The 14,884-nt window shown below is 33.0% G+C and overlaps 1 pseudogene; it reads right to left on the bottom strand.

The window, feature by feature from the left end:
* Nucleotides 1–649: 649 nt before the first annotated feature.
* On the bottom strand, nt 650–10,048 carry LOC107788606 (uncharacterized; annotated as a pseudogene).
* Between the last annotated feature and the right edge of the window lie 4,836 nt (nt 10,049–14,884).

The following is a 14,884-nucleotide window of genomic DNA, read 5'->3' on the forward strand; positions in this document are numbered from 1 at the left end:
GGGCGTAGTCTTGGCTGCACAAAGAAGGGATAAAATTTCAGGGCCTATGACTAAAGCACACAGATCAAATGTTTTAACAAAAGAAGAATAGACACTCACGAGTGTAGTTCCAAGTCTCAGGGAAGCCGTACGCGTTGGCCACCATGTCTTCAGTTCTGACAAAGAAGAAGTTGTGCCAGAACTGTCGATTTGCCTTGTCGTCCATCTTCATCACCGGGCATTTGCCTCCTCGATGGCGAATGTTCAATATTGCCCCTATAAAAACTAGGGGCGAAGAAATGCATCAGATGCCGGAGTGTGATCTCGACCCCGACTAACTCAGCAAATTTAGTAAGCATCCTAATGAGCTTATAGATATATGGGGCGAGTTGAGCCGGGCACACACCATAGTAGCGACAGAATTCCTCCGCCAATAGGAGAAGAGGAAGAGTGTAGCCGACCTGGAAGGGATATGCATAGAACGAGCAATACCCGGGGCGGTGGATTTGTACCACATCACGCCCTGCTGGGACCAAATCGATACGGGCAATAATGTTGAAATTTGCCCTAAGCTCTTCTTGATCGGCCTCTTTCATCGCCGACTCAGAAACCTCGGGCTCGTCTTCAGGCGCCTTTGAAAAATCAGACCTAACTTTCTCACTGCGAGAAATTATTTCCTCCACAGTAGGAAAGTTCCCATCTTCGAGGCGACAAAGACGCCATCAGAGTGAGGAGGCATAAGCACCGCCAAAGGGACAAGATCAGTTCCTACACCAGAACCAGAGGATACATTAGCCATATTTCCGATGAGAGAAAGGATATTAGGGAAAAGAAGGATTAGAAGCAACATGAAGCACTAAGACCAGGAAAAAAGACTTACAGCAAGGGAGGAAGGAGAAGAAGTCACAAGGTTTGATGAGAAAAACACATAAAGAACAAATGGATGTCATCACATCTCTATTTATAAGAGTTCGGGCATCAAAACCAAGAGATTATGCCATCATTACCCAGCACTGGAATCGACGCGGCAGCTCCAACTGACAGTCGCACGAGAAACGACGCAAAGCATCGGAAAAATGCACCATAATGACGCATTATGTCATGACGTCATTCTAGTGCAGAAACGACGCAACCTCAAAAGTTGTGACTCACGAACGGCCCACTCTCCTTGACCATAACCAACAAAGTCCGCTCATCGAGGTCGTCTGAGGACGACCTCAATAAGCTGAGGGACTAACTGTATAGGTCAAAATCTACCACGGAATATTTATGGCGAGGAAGTATTGAGGAAAACTCAGTCGAGGTCGATTAGGAAATGACGAAACTCGTGGTCGGGATGCTTATGATGGTCGAGGACGAGGTCCGTGAGAAGAATCATAACGTCTAGTTTTTAGAATAGGATAATATTCTATTCTCTGCACATGTACTATTAGGATTTATTGGGGATATGTCTCATATAAAAAGGACAAAAGAGAAGGAAAATGGTATGTAATATTCAGGGGATAAGAAGAGATTTCTGAAAAAGATTCTTTCTCTAGCAAAGATATAAACATTATATTTTCATCAAGATTCTTGTTCGTATTATTCCATACTTTTCCATCAGATCCGAGAATAGTTCGAACATTCTAGGATTTATCTGTCACTCATCACTGTTAAGAGGAATAATCATCTAGTTCATTCTTTATTGGGTGAATCATTCCTCCTATTTACTTAAATATCATTTATTGTTATTTATTGCTAGTTTCTCCTCCATTATTGCTCATACGTTTTGGAATATTTAATGCAATTGTTATTGTCAATCTCTCACTAGATCTGTCCCACATTATCTACACTTCCAGGATCAGTATTTAGAGATATTATCATTAACTAGGTTTAACCGTTCATTATATAAATGCAATAATTTTAATCGAAAGTTATACTTTTTGATCAAACAATATGTCCATATTTTTAAAATATCACTGGGTTTTTATTGGCTTGAACTCGGAACATATAATAAAATCATTTATATATGCATAACGGATGGCTGGATGATGTAGATGGGCGAGAGAGGACTGACAGGTTATTTGACTTTGTAGACCGGTAAATTTCTTAAGAAAGAGAACATATGACCCTTAGGCAAATAGGAAGAATTTCTTCCGCATTAGATGGAGAGCAAAGTATATGAACGTTAGCATCACCTAAAACGATAGACTTAATAAAGGATCGATGGTCTCATTCCATAATGTCCATAGTTAAAAGTCTACTTCGATTTCAACACTCCGACAAAATTGTTGGTTTTTTTGTGCTCTTAGATAAGGTCTTTCACGAGCTCCACATAGCTTTGTGTTTTCCAATAGTTTCCCACCTCCTTTGAGTTGGTCTCTGGCCACAATTTTTTGAACCTCCAAACTCATTATTTTTTTAACTATTTGACAAACACAAAAGTAGTGACATATATATATATATATATATATATATATATATATATATATATATATATATATATATATATATATATGAGAATGGACCAACGAGTAATTAGTAGTTGATTCAGGAAGAATCTTTCGCTCAATCCCTTAAACTAAAAATAGTTAGCGGATATATAATATTTAAGTTAATTCTTCTTATATGGGATCTTTATGCAAATAGCCAGATAGATTTATTGTTTATATTTCTTAGCCGGTATACATAGATTATGCCTGATTATATACAGTTATACATATATTATACATGAATTATACTTATATTATACATCCGTCAACTATTTTTAATTTAAGCGATTTGGTGAACGACTATGAGGTGCTCGTAAAAGACCAACACAAAGCTATATATAACTGCATAAGCTTCAATAAACAGTATGTATACGGTCGAAATAGATTTCGGCCTTCGTACGATTGATCGAGGTCAAAACATAATGTATCGAAGTAAGACTTCGAGATGAGTTCCGAAGATGGTACAAACAAGCTTCGAGCCCGAGGGACCGATCAATGTCGAGCTCGATATCCTTATCAAGCTCGAATCCAAGTCGAACTATGATGCAAAGTAAAGTTATCGAACTTATGATTCAGAGATCGACCAACATTGGCCCCGAATCAATTCAAGGGTCCAAGTCAGAATCGGGCTCAAGTCAAGATCGAGAGCTCGAGTCAAAATCAAAAACTCGAGTCAATATCGAGCTCATAGACAAGAGCCGTTGCAATCCCACTAGAGGAGAGAATCTTGGCAGGAATTATGGAAAAACTGATTTATCATGGATCTTCTACTATGTATTTTAATTATATCTAAAGTAAGGTCCCTCTACTATAAAGGGCATGGTTATTATTTCTATAAGGACCAAGTTTTTACTTACATTGTAATTCAAGCACCATATTCTTCCATAATCAAAAATTATTCTTTTAAGCTTCATTAATTGATCCATTGTGCTAAGTCCTAAAAGTCATTTTCTTTCCTACCTTGTTTATATCGCATTCTTTACAATCCATATTCGATATTTCTATTTATCCCTACGGTTTGTATCAAGTTATATCATATATCCTTAGAACTACGTACAAATTCAACTCTATCCATTAGTACAAGATAGATATGTCAAATCAAATAATTTGTTCTCACGTAAAACTCAAATCTAACTAAATCATAAAAGATAGTAACTTCAGCGTGTAAGTACGTTAAGATCACTCCTAATTCGAATTAATTTCCTTAACTTCTAGACTAAATCTTATAAAACCAACTATCCACAAGTCAAGCTTTTCATTGCCAGTAATTGACATGTATCACTTCCTTCAAAAATGCTGCACAAGAAGTCGCAAAAAAAAAAAAAGAATTATAACTTTTTAATAAAGTGAATTCTTTCCTCCTCTAAAACAATTGGAATACCAAAAATAATAACTGATTGAGGTTCTAAAAGAGAAACAAATTGATAATAAATGTAATACTAGTAGCTGAAGAGAGAAAGAAACAGACAACATAAAGCAAAAAATCCAACAAAGTGAACGCAACCGCCAAAACTCAACAACAATTGAAATAATCTAATATCATAATGCAGTTGAAGATATTTTTTTGGTTGTGGGGGGATGTGAGAGGGGAGGGTTGAATTTTGAAATATTAGTTTCTGTAAATGATATAGTGAGTTGAAAACTAATGAATGTTATATAAGTTTTGCAAACTATAACATGAAGGGTTTCTCCCTTTGAAAAGGAAGAACAAGAATCTTGTATTTTTTTCAAACTTACCCACTTCTTTTTCTTTGTGCCAACTTCACTAACTTCACTAACTCCAGTCTTCTTGATTATGCTAACCTGTGAAGAAATATAAGATTGGTTACTCTGGTAGTTTAGAAAATTGTGAATACAAGATATAAAAAATAGAACAAAGTCAAATAATAATTTTTATTTCCTAATATGATGGCGTTTCAATCATAGATCTTTATTTTCCTAATCTAGACAAGAGTCTTTAACTTATTCTTTCTTCGAGGTTCTACAAGAGTCTAAATAACTTATGTAGGAGGGTAAAATCATGCTTGATGGGAATCTTATCAACATACTAGAACTTAACTACTAATAAAAACTTCTCAATCAAATCCCTTTATAATATGTTTCATATTAGTAATGACAACTCCATAATCACTCAAGATACTTCTATTAATTGCATTTGGAAGATAAGGTCGCTAAATAAGATAAAGTAAATTTGACTTCTATGCCAAGTAAAACTACCCAATAATTATCTCTTAAGTAAGAGATTAATTTAGCTAGCTGAAATGAATCATACATCAGAATATACCCTTCAAATTATTTTACACTCAAGCAGCACATAATAGCCACATATCCAAAAAAAGAAAAAAGGCAGACATTAGAATTCTGAACCTTATAAGAAATATGCAAGAGAAGAAACCAAATAACTTATAAATCAAACATCATATGATGTTAAACAATAATCCAACATTCTACGTGAATAAAGAACAAATGAATCATATATATGAGCAAAAATAAACTTGTAAAAACTTACGATGTGACCTATTTTATACGACCAATCAGTCGCACTCCAACCATAAATATAAGCAAATAACTTTTACATAATCCAATATAATATTTTCTTAATCCTTAAGCCCTTGGTAAAGTAATTTTTCTTTTCCATGGCAGAGATAAATCAAATTGTGCAACTAAATATGGCAAACATAAACCGCCTTTTAGATTTGATTGTCGCATTAACTTCTTTAGGTCACAGGATTACATGAAATTGTCCTAAAGAAAAGCTCCTTATCAATAAAAGTTACTTGAAAGAGGGAGACAAACCCATGTCCCTACAAAAGACCACCGAGTCAATAAGCTAGAGATAATTCAGTTGAGAAGAAAGGGAAAAATGATGTGGAATTTGCTAGAGAGAAACAATGAAGATGATAACCCAGGCTATTAAAACTAATCCACTCTGACTTCCCCCTGCTGGCTTAGGGCCCACTGCTAGCCTCTATGATCATCACAGCACCACAAACTTTAGCAACTATCACTGACCACCCACATTTATTATAGCTTGAATTTCAATAAAATGCACATATGCAAGAGAAGGAAAAATACTCGGTCACTGCAAAGTTTTTACCAATAACTTAAACCGACTATGTGTGCTTAAACAAAGCATTCTTCTTTTGAAATTATCGGAGCCAATCTGGTTAAAGTGCAACCAGCACAATTAAACCCTTAGGCAATAATTCCAATATAATGTAGATACGTAAAAGATTATAATTAATATTTTCCCAAAATAGCACAAGCTACAAATCCAAGATTCTTTAAAATGGGAATGCAACTATCCCTGAAACTCATGTGAGGTACATACCCAAAAAACATATACATAACTTTCTTAAGTTGAAATTAGATACGAACAGAAAGTAAAAGCAATAAACTAAGGCTACACCCATAGTAACATCAATTCGTAATTTATAGTTAAAAAGATATAGTTAAAATGAGCTTACGAACTCACCTTCTTTGTGTGAACAACGAAAACAGGTGATAGTGATTATTGGTGATCGTCCATTGAGTTATCAGAAACCTATCACAAAAGAGGAAGATTACTACAATTAAAAGAAAACTAAATTACAAGATTATCGTAAAAACAATAAATTTTTGCTAAAGAGCACAATATTTTTTACCTGCTCATTACCAAATAATTTCCTATTTGAGCCAATAGTAATACCCAAAGACTCTAGATATGCACCTATACCCAACTTTACTTTCTCGTCTATTTTTGCTTCCATATCCTTTGTTGCTTCAAATATTTTCCCCCCATCTCTTTTATTTCTTCTTTTGCTTCAAATAACTTTTTCTCCTTCGCTTCTATTTCTTCTTTTGCTTAAGACAATTTTTCTTCCATCTCAATTCTTATGGCGGAGGTTGTTTTTTTAACTTCTATCTCAACCCTTCTATCAAATTCTCTTTGCTCAGCCTGGGATCGTTTATATGCAGGGCCATAAACAAAACTTGAAGCTGCTCTTTTTCCTAGAGTTCGAACATTTCCATGAGTGCCTGGTCCCATAACCTGTGCATACACATCATTGGGAGCACTTCCACGGACATTTAACTCAGGATACACCTTAGCAAGTTCATCCATTTCTTTCTTTTGGAAATAAAAGGTAAAACAATAAAAAGTTAATAAAATTTTATTTGGAAAGAAAGTAATTTTATATTCATAAAGAATGAGAATTTACCATAGTTTCATCAGCTATCTCATTTACTGGTTGTTTATTCTTTCTCGTATGTGTTTCTTTGAACACCTCAATACGACTTGGTTTTACACCATTCTTCTTTGTCATCTGTTTAAATAGTAAAAAATGAATTGCAAATATATTCAAGAAAATAAGAATTGATATATAAATTGCAGAAAGCTTATAGTAAACATGGCATACATTATCTATAATTTGAGAATGACTTTTTCTTCCTGATGTGTGTGGCATACTCAACTTCCTTCGACTTTCTTTGTTCCTCTCACTTTTTTCCTAGAAAAGTTACACATAATTTTATATATTAGAGATAATTCATGGCCAAACATTTTTAAAAGAAAAAAGATAAAAAGTAAGAAGAATGACAGAGGAAAAGCATAATAATATTTAAAGGAAAAAGTGGGATCCGCATGCGGAATGCGCTAATAGCATGTGCTAAGAGCAAGAGAAGAAGATGTTTGATGCTTGGAGAATACCTTTGCTTCATTAGAGCTCCAATAATGAACTAATGCACGCCACTGGTCTTCTTCTACCTTGTCTGGACATTTAGCTAAGCGCTCGATATCGTTGTTGTATGGCTCATAACCAATCATTTTTGCTTCATGCTTCCATTCTTTCCATTTAGATCCAACCGATATCATCAACATAAGTCTCATATCCTCAGTAGCATCAGTATTTTCCTGCAAATATCAACATATAACACATGTATAAAAGTATAATATCAATAAGCATCTTAGTATATAATATTTTTTTTATTTTTCTAAGCACCTTAATATGATCCCATATCTATTCTTGTACAGTTTAGGCACAAGCCTCCAATCTTTATGATTTAAGGGAGCTAAAATACCATTTCGTGCTATGACACCAAGTTTTAAACTCAATCTAGATGCATCAGGCCCAATAGCTTGGCTAAGATCATTGAACTCAACATGTAAAATGCCACCATCTTTTTCCCATCCTAAGTGAATCATAGTAGGACCCCTAGGTCGCTTAGATTGCTCTTCACTAGCACTAGAGTCTGCAATAACCAAATATAAAAAAGAGGTTGCTTATGAAAAAGTGTACAAATACACAAAGAGTAACTATTCAAGAAAGATAAGATATTATGCAGAATAAGTACCTAGGGAATTTTCTATTTCATGTGAATAATTTCTTGATTTACCAGATCAGATAGCTTGTCCTTCATTTTGTGTCCAGTTTTGAGGTGGTTGAGGCATTGCCGCACCTCCCATTTGTTCTTCTTGTTGCTCCGAAAAATCAGGCAGAAGCATTTCTTGACTGGAATTTCTCTATCTTTTTCTTGCCATCACAATAAAGTTGCTCAAATACTATAGTTCCTGCAAAATTGAAAAATATTTTCTACTATCCAAAAGTATAAAATAATATCAAACTAACAAGCCAAACAAAAAGACACATGCACATATGAAATTTAAACAACTAAAACGCATAGTAAGAAATCCCCAACACGATGATCTATATATGTTCAATAACAATCTTTACTAAAATAATGACAAATAATAAAAGTAACTAAGATATGTCGTCTTCTTCATCATATGTCTCATTACTTTCCAAAGTAAGTGGGTCAATTTCTATTCCCAGCACACCTTCTCTAACCCATTCAATATCCTCTTCATTTTCAAATATAGTATCATCCAGCTGTTGTTCTGGCCACAATTTCATGTGCTCTTCCATATGCTCATTTGCTGGTTTGTTTTTACCTAAATTATAAAAACCTCTTGGTTTAATTTCAACTATAATCTGCCATTCTTTTGCCATTGGATGATGGACATAAAACACATGTTGAGCTTGAGAAGCAAAGATCAAAGGTTCATTTGATGGGTGCTGCCTTTTCTAGAGTAGATGAGAAAAATTAACAAGAGTAAATCCGTAATCATCTTCCACAATAAGCCCATTGTTATTGTCCACCCATTCACATCTAAATAGAATAAACTTGAGGTTTGCGGTATAATACAACTCAATTATGTCCGTGAGAATTCCATAAAAGGTGACTTCTGCTAATATGGGATTTCTGTCTCTTGCGCTTGCATAGCTCTGAGTGGCAGCCTTTACCATAACTCCACTATTTTGTGTTTTTAGCTTTGCATCACGAGACTTTGTTAGGTATCTAACTCCATTACTTATGTATCCGCTCATCCTTTTTGCTTGCTTTGATGGGCCAATAGCTAGATTTTGAATTTCTTCTGGTATTTGCTCACCTACCATATGTATCTTCTCAACCTATCAATTATAAATAAGCAAGAACTAATTAAAAAATGATATTCTATATAGTGTGTGTGGGTGTGTAAAAGCATTTTAGATGGTTCACAATTACATATTTTCTAAACCATATGTGAAAATTTTCATTGTGAATCCGATCCACATCATGTCTCGATAGACGAGGATTTTGCTTCTTGATTTCTTTTATATGCTCACTCAAAAAGTAAAACACATAAAAACTTAATAAAGAAATTATAAATATTATAACCTAATAATTAATTATAAAGCAGAATATTATTGATACTTACTCGCGATATGGAGTTATGGTAGCAGAATTAAATAAAACATATCTATGTGCTTGGGCATGGGTAATGTCATCAAGCATAAACCCGTCAATTTTAGTTGACTGACGACCCTCTTGATTTGGAATCTCATTATACAAACCATAATTTCTTAAAGGTCGATTTAACTTTGTCTCCACATCATGTAAATATCTTGAGCAGAATGTCATGCACTCTTCTATCCAATATCCCTCTTCAATTGAACCTTCTGGATGGCTTCTACTCCTCACATAATTTTTAAGAGTAAGCAAATACATAAAATAATAAATAATATTATAGTTCAATATAATACTTCATAAATACTATAAATAAGAATAACGAAATGGTACCTTTCAAATGCCCACATCGAACGGTATTGTGGAGGTCCACCAATCTTTGCCTCTTCAGCTAAATGGATGACTAGATGTTCCATGATATCAAAAAAAGATGGAGGAAATATTCTCTCCAGATGACAAAGAGTTATTGCAACTCGATCTTGGAGCTTTTCTAATTCACATATATTCATAACTGTTGAACAAATGCCCCTAAAAAAGTTACTTAATTCGATAATTGGCTTAAGGACATTCATGGGAAGGAGGCCTCGCAAAGCAATAGGAAGGAGTTGTTACATTAAAATATGGCAGTCATGACTCTTCAATCCATGCACAGTGCGTTGATTAAGATCAACACAACGTGATATATTTGAAGCATATCCATTTGGTACTTTCACATCTCTTAAAACTTGTAAGAGCATATCTTTTTGTGCATTGCTCAAGGTGAAACATGCCGGAGGTAGATAGTATTTGCCATTAGCTCTTTTTTTAGGGTGCAACGCCTTTCGAATCCCCATCTCTTGTAAATCCAAACGAGAATTCAGATTGTCTTTTCCTTTCCGGTCAACATTTAGTAATGTCCAAAATATATTGTCAAATACATTCTTTTTAATATGCATTGTGTCAAGATTATGACGAATCATATTATCTTTCCAGTAGTCTAACTAAAAAAATATGCTCTTTTTCTTCCATAAATATTGCAACATGGCATCATCAACATGATCAGAATTCTTCCATTTTCTTTTCTGGGATTTGGTCGATGGACATTTTCCGAATTTATTTTTAATACCTTTCAATTGCTTAAGAACTTCAATACCTGACAAACATTTAGGTGCTGCCTCTAACTCCTTAAAACCATCAAACAAAACTTTATCTTTTTGAAACTTGTGCCCATGGGGTAACCATCGCATGTGCGACATGAAACAATATTTTCGCCCATATTTCAATCTCAGAAATTTAGTCTTGGTCAGACAACATGGACAAGCATATCTGGTTTTCACACCATATCCTGATAAGTTACCTAGTGCTGGAAAATCACTGACTGTCTAAAGTAATGAAGCACGCATTTGGAACATATGATTCTTTGATGCATCATAAGTGTCAACACCAACCCACAATTCTTTTAACTCATCAATTAACGGTCGTAGATAGACATCAATATCATTGCCCGGTCCATGAGGGTCATCAATAATCATTGATAATATCATGTATGGTTGCTTCATGCACAACCATGGTGGCAAGTTATATGGAACCAAGACAACTGGCCATGTGCTATGTGAGATAGACATAGACTTGAATGGATTAAATCCATCTGAAGCCAATCCAGGTCTAACATTTCGAGGATCTTGAGAAAAATCTTGACGCGATTCATCAAATTTTCTCCAAGCAATACTATCAGCAGGATGCCGCATTACCTCGTCTTTAGTGCGACCTTCTGCATGCCATCTCACATCAGTAAATGTTTTAGATGACATAAATAATCTTTGAAGCCTCGGTATCAATGGAAAGTATCTAAACACCTTTGCTGGAATTTTTGAGGTTTCCAAACTACCAGATTCACCTACAAATTGTTTGTATCTTGGAGTTTTGCAAAACTTACAATCAGTTCGATCTTTTGTCTCACTCCAATAGATCATACAATCATTTGGACACGCATGTAATTTTTTGTATTCGAGTCCTAAATCTTTAATAATTTTTTTTGCATCATTAAAGGACTTAGGTAACATTTTACCTTTAGGAAACACATCTTTTAACAACTCTAACAGGATGGAAAATGAATTGTTACTCCACCCATTGAGACACTTTAAATGTAATAGACGAACAAGAAAAGAAAGAAGTGAATATTTGCTTCCGGGATATAATTCACGCTTTTCTTCCTTCAATAAGTTAAAAAACTTCTTTGTTTTCTTATCAAATCCCACATTATGTTGATTTAACCCACCAAAACTATCACCACGAGTGTCCGTATTAATAAAGTCACTAGTAGGAGGAACTCCAAAAGCATCATGCACCAAGTCTTGTATCTCATCACCTCTATCTTATCTATCCACAGACATTGATGAAGATGATGTCTCACCATGAAAAATCCAATTAACGTAACTAGGTAGAAATGCATCAACCACAATATGTTCAACAATTAACTCTTTTGGGATAAATTTCATATTACGGCACTTCCGACATGGACACAAGATTTCAGATGCATTAGGCCTATCTAATGAGGCAAAATAATGAAACTTTTTGGCTCCATTCTCATATAAGGATCATTCCTATTCGATATGTTTATCCAACTCTTATCCATTAATAATAATCTATATATATAGCCAAAAAACAACTAAAAGAGATTAATTATAGATAGAAACTACAAAGAGTATATCGCAGAATACAAATATTTATTTTAATTTATACACTTTACTAATGAATATACAAATGTGTTCATTCAAGGCATGGAAAAAAAAACATATCTAGTTTCTTTAGTTTTTTTCAAAAATGAATCTTACAAACTAGTTCACTTTATTGCCACAATATATAATATTTTATCATGACTAAGCAAAATCAAACTATAGAATACCATAATTGACATCTTGAGTAAATATAACTTTTAAAAAACAAGTATCAAATTGATGTTTGATTGAACTTGATTTAGCTCTATTTTAGATTGAACTAGTAAATGACATCATACTAATCCAATCTTTTCAAATAGTACCATTATTTCGATACATAAAGTTTAAGTATTACAAACACTTTGCAAGCAAACTTCTAAACAACTAGGAAAGAAGAAACCTACTAAGTATTTTTAGAACACAAAAATCTCATATTAGAGATATGAATAAAGCAAAACAAATTAAAGAACTGCCCCAAAAAAATGAACTTTCTTCCATCTATCATCAATTCGTCAAACTATGTCTCATCCCCAAATAAGTTAGAGTTGCCTATAAAAATCTAAGTCTATTGTGTTCGTTATTATTTATCTGTTCTTTTATATTTAAATCAATATCCTATTTCTATGTTGGCCAAACAACCTACGTCCCTCTTCCTTTATCAGGTTAAAGAAATTAACATTCTTCAAAAAAAATCCGAACAACTAAGAAAAAGAAAGAAAATGTTTAACCCAAATCTGAAAAATTAAGAAAAAGAAAGAAATCTGTTAACCCAAATCCAAACAACTAAGAAAAAAAAAATTATCAACTAAACTGGTACCTTGACTTTGTAGAAAATAAGTTTTGTGAAATCTCAGCAGCAAAAAATTCGGTGATAAAACTTTTTTCTTCTCCAAGTATCATTATAGTACAACCAAATGTAAAATATTAGGTTTTTTGAAGAATTCTAACTAAGGAAGGAAACTGTATTTTTTAGAATTGGGAGGAGGGAAGCAAAATTCTTACCGCCAAAATCTTTTCCTTCTAAATCTCCAATACTCTCCATACATAGCTCCTTGTAGAAATTCTAGCCAAACCCAATTTGAGATTTTTTGCCAAACCCGATTCGAGATTTAGATTGAGAAAGGAGCGGATAGGTACTGAGGACTTCAAAGGCTTGGAGTACGGCTAATTTCACTTGTGTTTTAAATTGTGGTCAATGGTGGGTTCCTTGGTTCTATCAATATTTTTGTTTTATTTTAAATATTTCAATCTTTAAATAAATCCAACATCTAGTAAGTAGTAGTAATAATAATATATATATTTTTACTAAACATTGATATTTTAATAAAAAGTTTTAAATAGGCATAATATTTTAACGTGATACGACATGGAAATTTTATTTAATATCGGGTGAGGTGTAAGCTTCGTGAACCTTTATATTTTTAGTTTAAGAAATCGAAAAGAAAATAAAAAGATAGAAAGTACATTAAAAGTTTTAAAAAAATCAAAGGATTAAGCAAACTCATAAAAAACCAAAATATTTAACAGTTTTACCAGTGTAAATAATGCAATAGTGTTAAAATTATTATCAAAAAACACATTTTATTACTTCCCTAAAATGCTAAAAGTTATATATTATTATCAAACTACAAATTTAGTTACCTTCCTAAAAGTAAATAATCAATAAACTTTATAAATATTATAATTCAAAATATTACTCCTTCATAAATAAATATAAAATTACTTTTAAATAGTAAAATAATAAAAGTCTCATAATAATTTTGGAAGATAAAAAAACTAAGAAAAAAAATCAATTATAGCGAGTGAAGATATAAAGTTCGGCTATATATATATTCAGAAAAAATGTTCAAATGATATTCACCCTCACGATATTCTCACTTAGTAAATATGAAATACTATGACTCGTTATTTGAGTTAAGATCATTCAATTGTTAATGTATTTTGAGGGTCAACACTATTAATTAGAAATTTTAACATATGATATACCTAGTAATTGTTGAGTGAGCCTCGAACGTTGAGCGATCGGTGTGTTTAGGGCGCATAACCATATGTTTGGGATATAAGCTTCACAAATTAAGTCATACACTTGAGCCGTTGCAAACACTACTAAAAATCTGCTAAAAACCGACCAAATATTTCCGACCAACGTTGGTCGGTCAAAAAACGCGATCAAAAACCGTCCAAGTTGGATGGAAACTGGGGAAAAAAAATTACATTTTTTTTAAAACTAAATACCGACCAACGTTGGTCGGTAAATTGGTCAACGAATTGACCCAGCTGGTCAGACAAAAAAATTTTGGATTACCGACCAACGTTGGTCGGTAATCTGGATCCAATTTTTAAAATTTTAATAATTATTTTATTATTTAAAATGTTTTATAATATTTAAGAATTTATATTTAAAATTACCGACCAACGTTGGTCGGTTAATGTAGGGGAAGCATTTACCGACCAACTTTGGTCGGTAATTGTTATTTTCTGCAAAATAACCGACCAAAGTTGGTCGGTTATTACGTCAACATTGGTCAAACTTTCGAATTACTTTTATATTTACTATCTAAATAATATAAATATAATTCGTTAACACTTTTGTAATACAAATAATGAATACACTAACATATACTATATATAACATGCTATTTGTAAATTGATTCATCGACTTATAACTTACTTAGATGCATCGATGAATATTAAAAACAAAACGTTTGACCTATATCGACTAATAGTAAAAACAAAACGTCTCGACCTATATCGATTAATCTAGCTATGCCATGCATTATTAGTGATGAATGAATGAAAAATAAAAGAATTAATACTAAATATCTTTGACATATATATATATATATATATATATATATATATATATATATATATGGATCACAAATTAAATAAACGAAAGAAGCTATTAGTATTAAGTAAACGAGTTAAATTAATAGGTCAAACATGGTCAAACTTTAACAAGCTATATATATA

Source organism: Nicotiana tabacum, chromosome 12, assembly GCF_000715075.1.
Source record: "Nicotiana tabacum cultivar K326 chromosome 12, ASM71507v2, whole genome shotgun sequence".
NCBI classification, from domain to species: Eukaryota; Viridiplantae; Streptophyta; class Magnoliopsida; order Solanales; family Solanaceae; genus Nicotiana; species Nicotiana tabacum.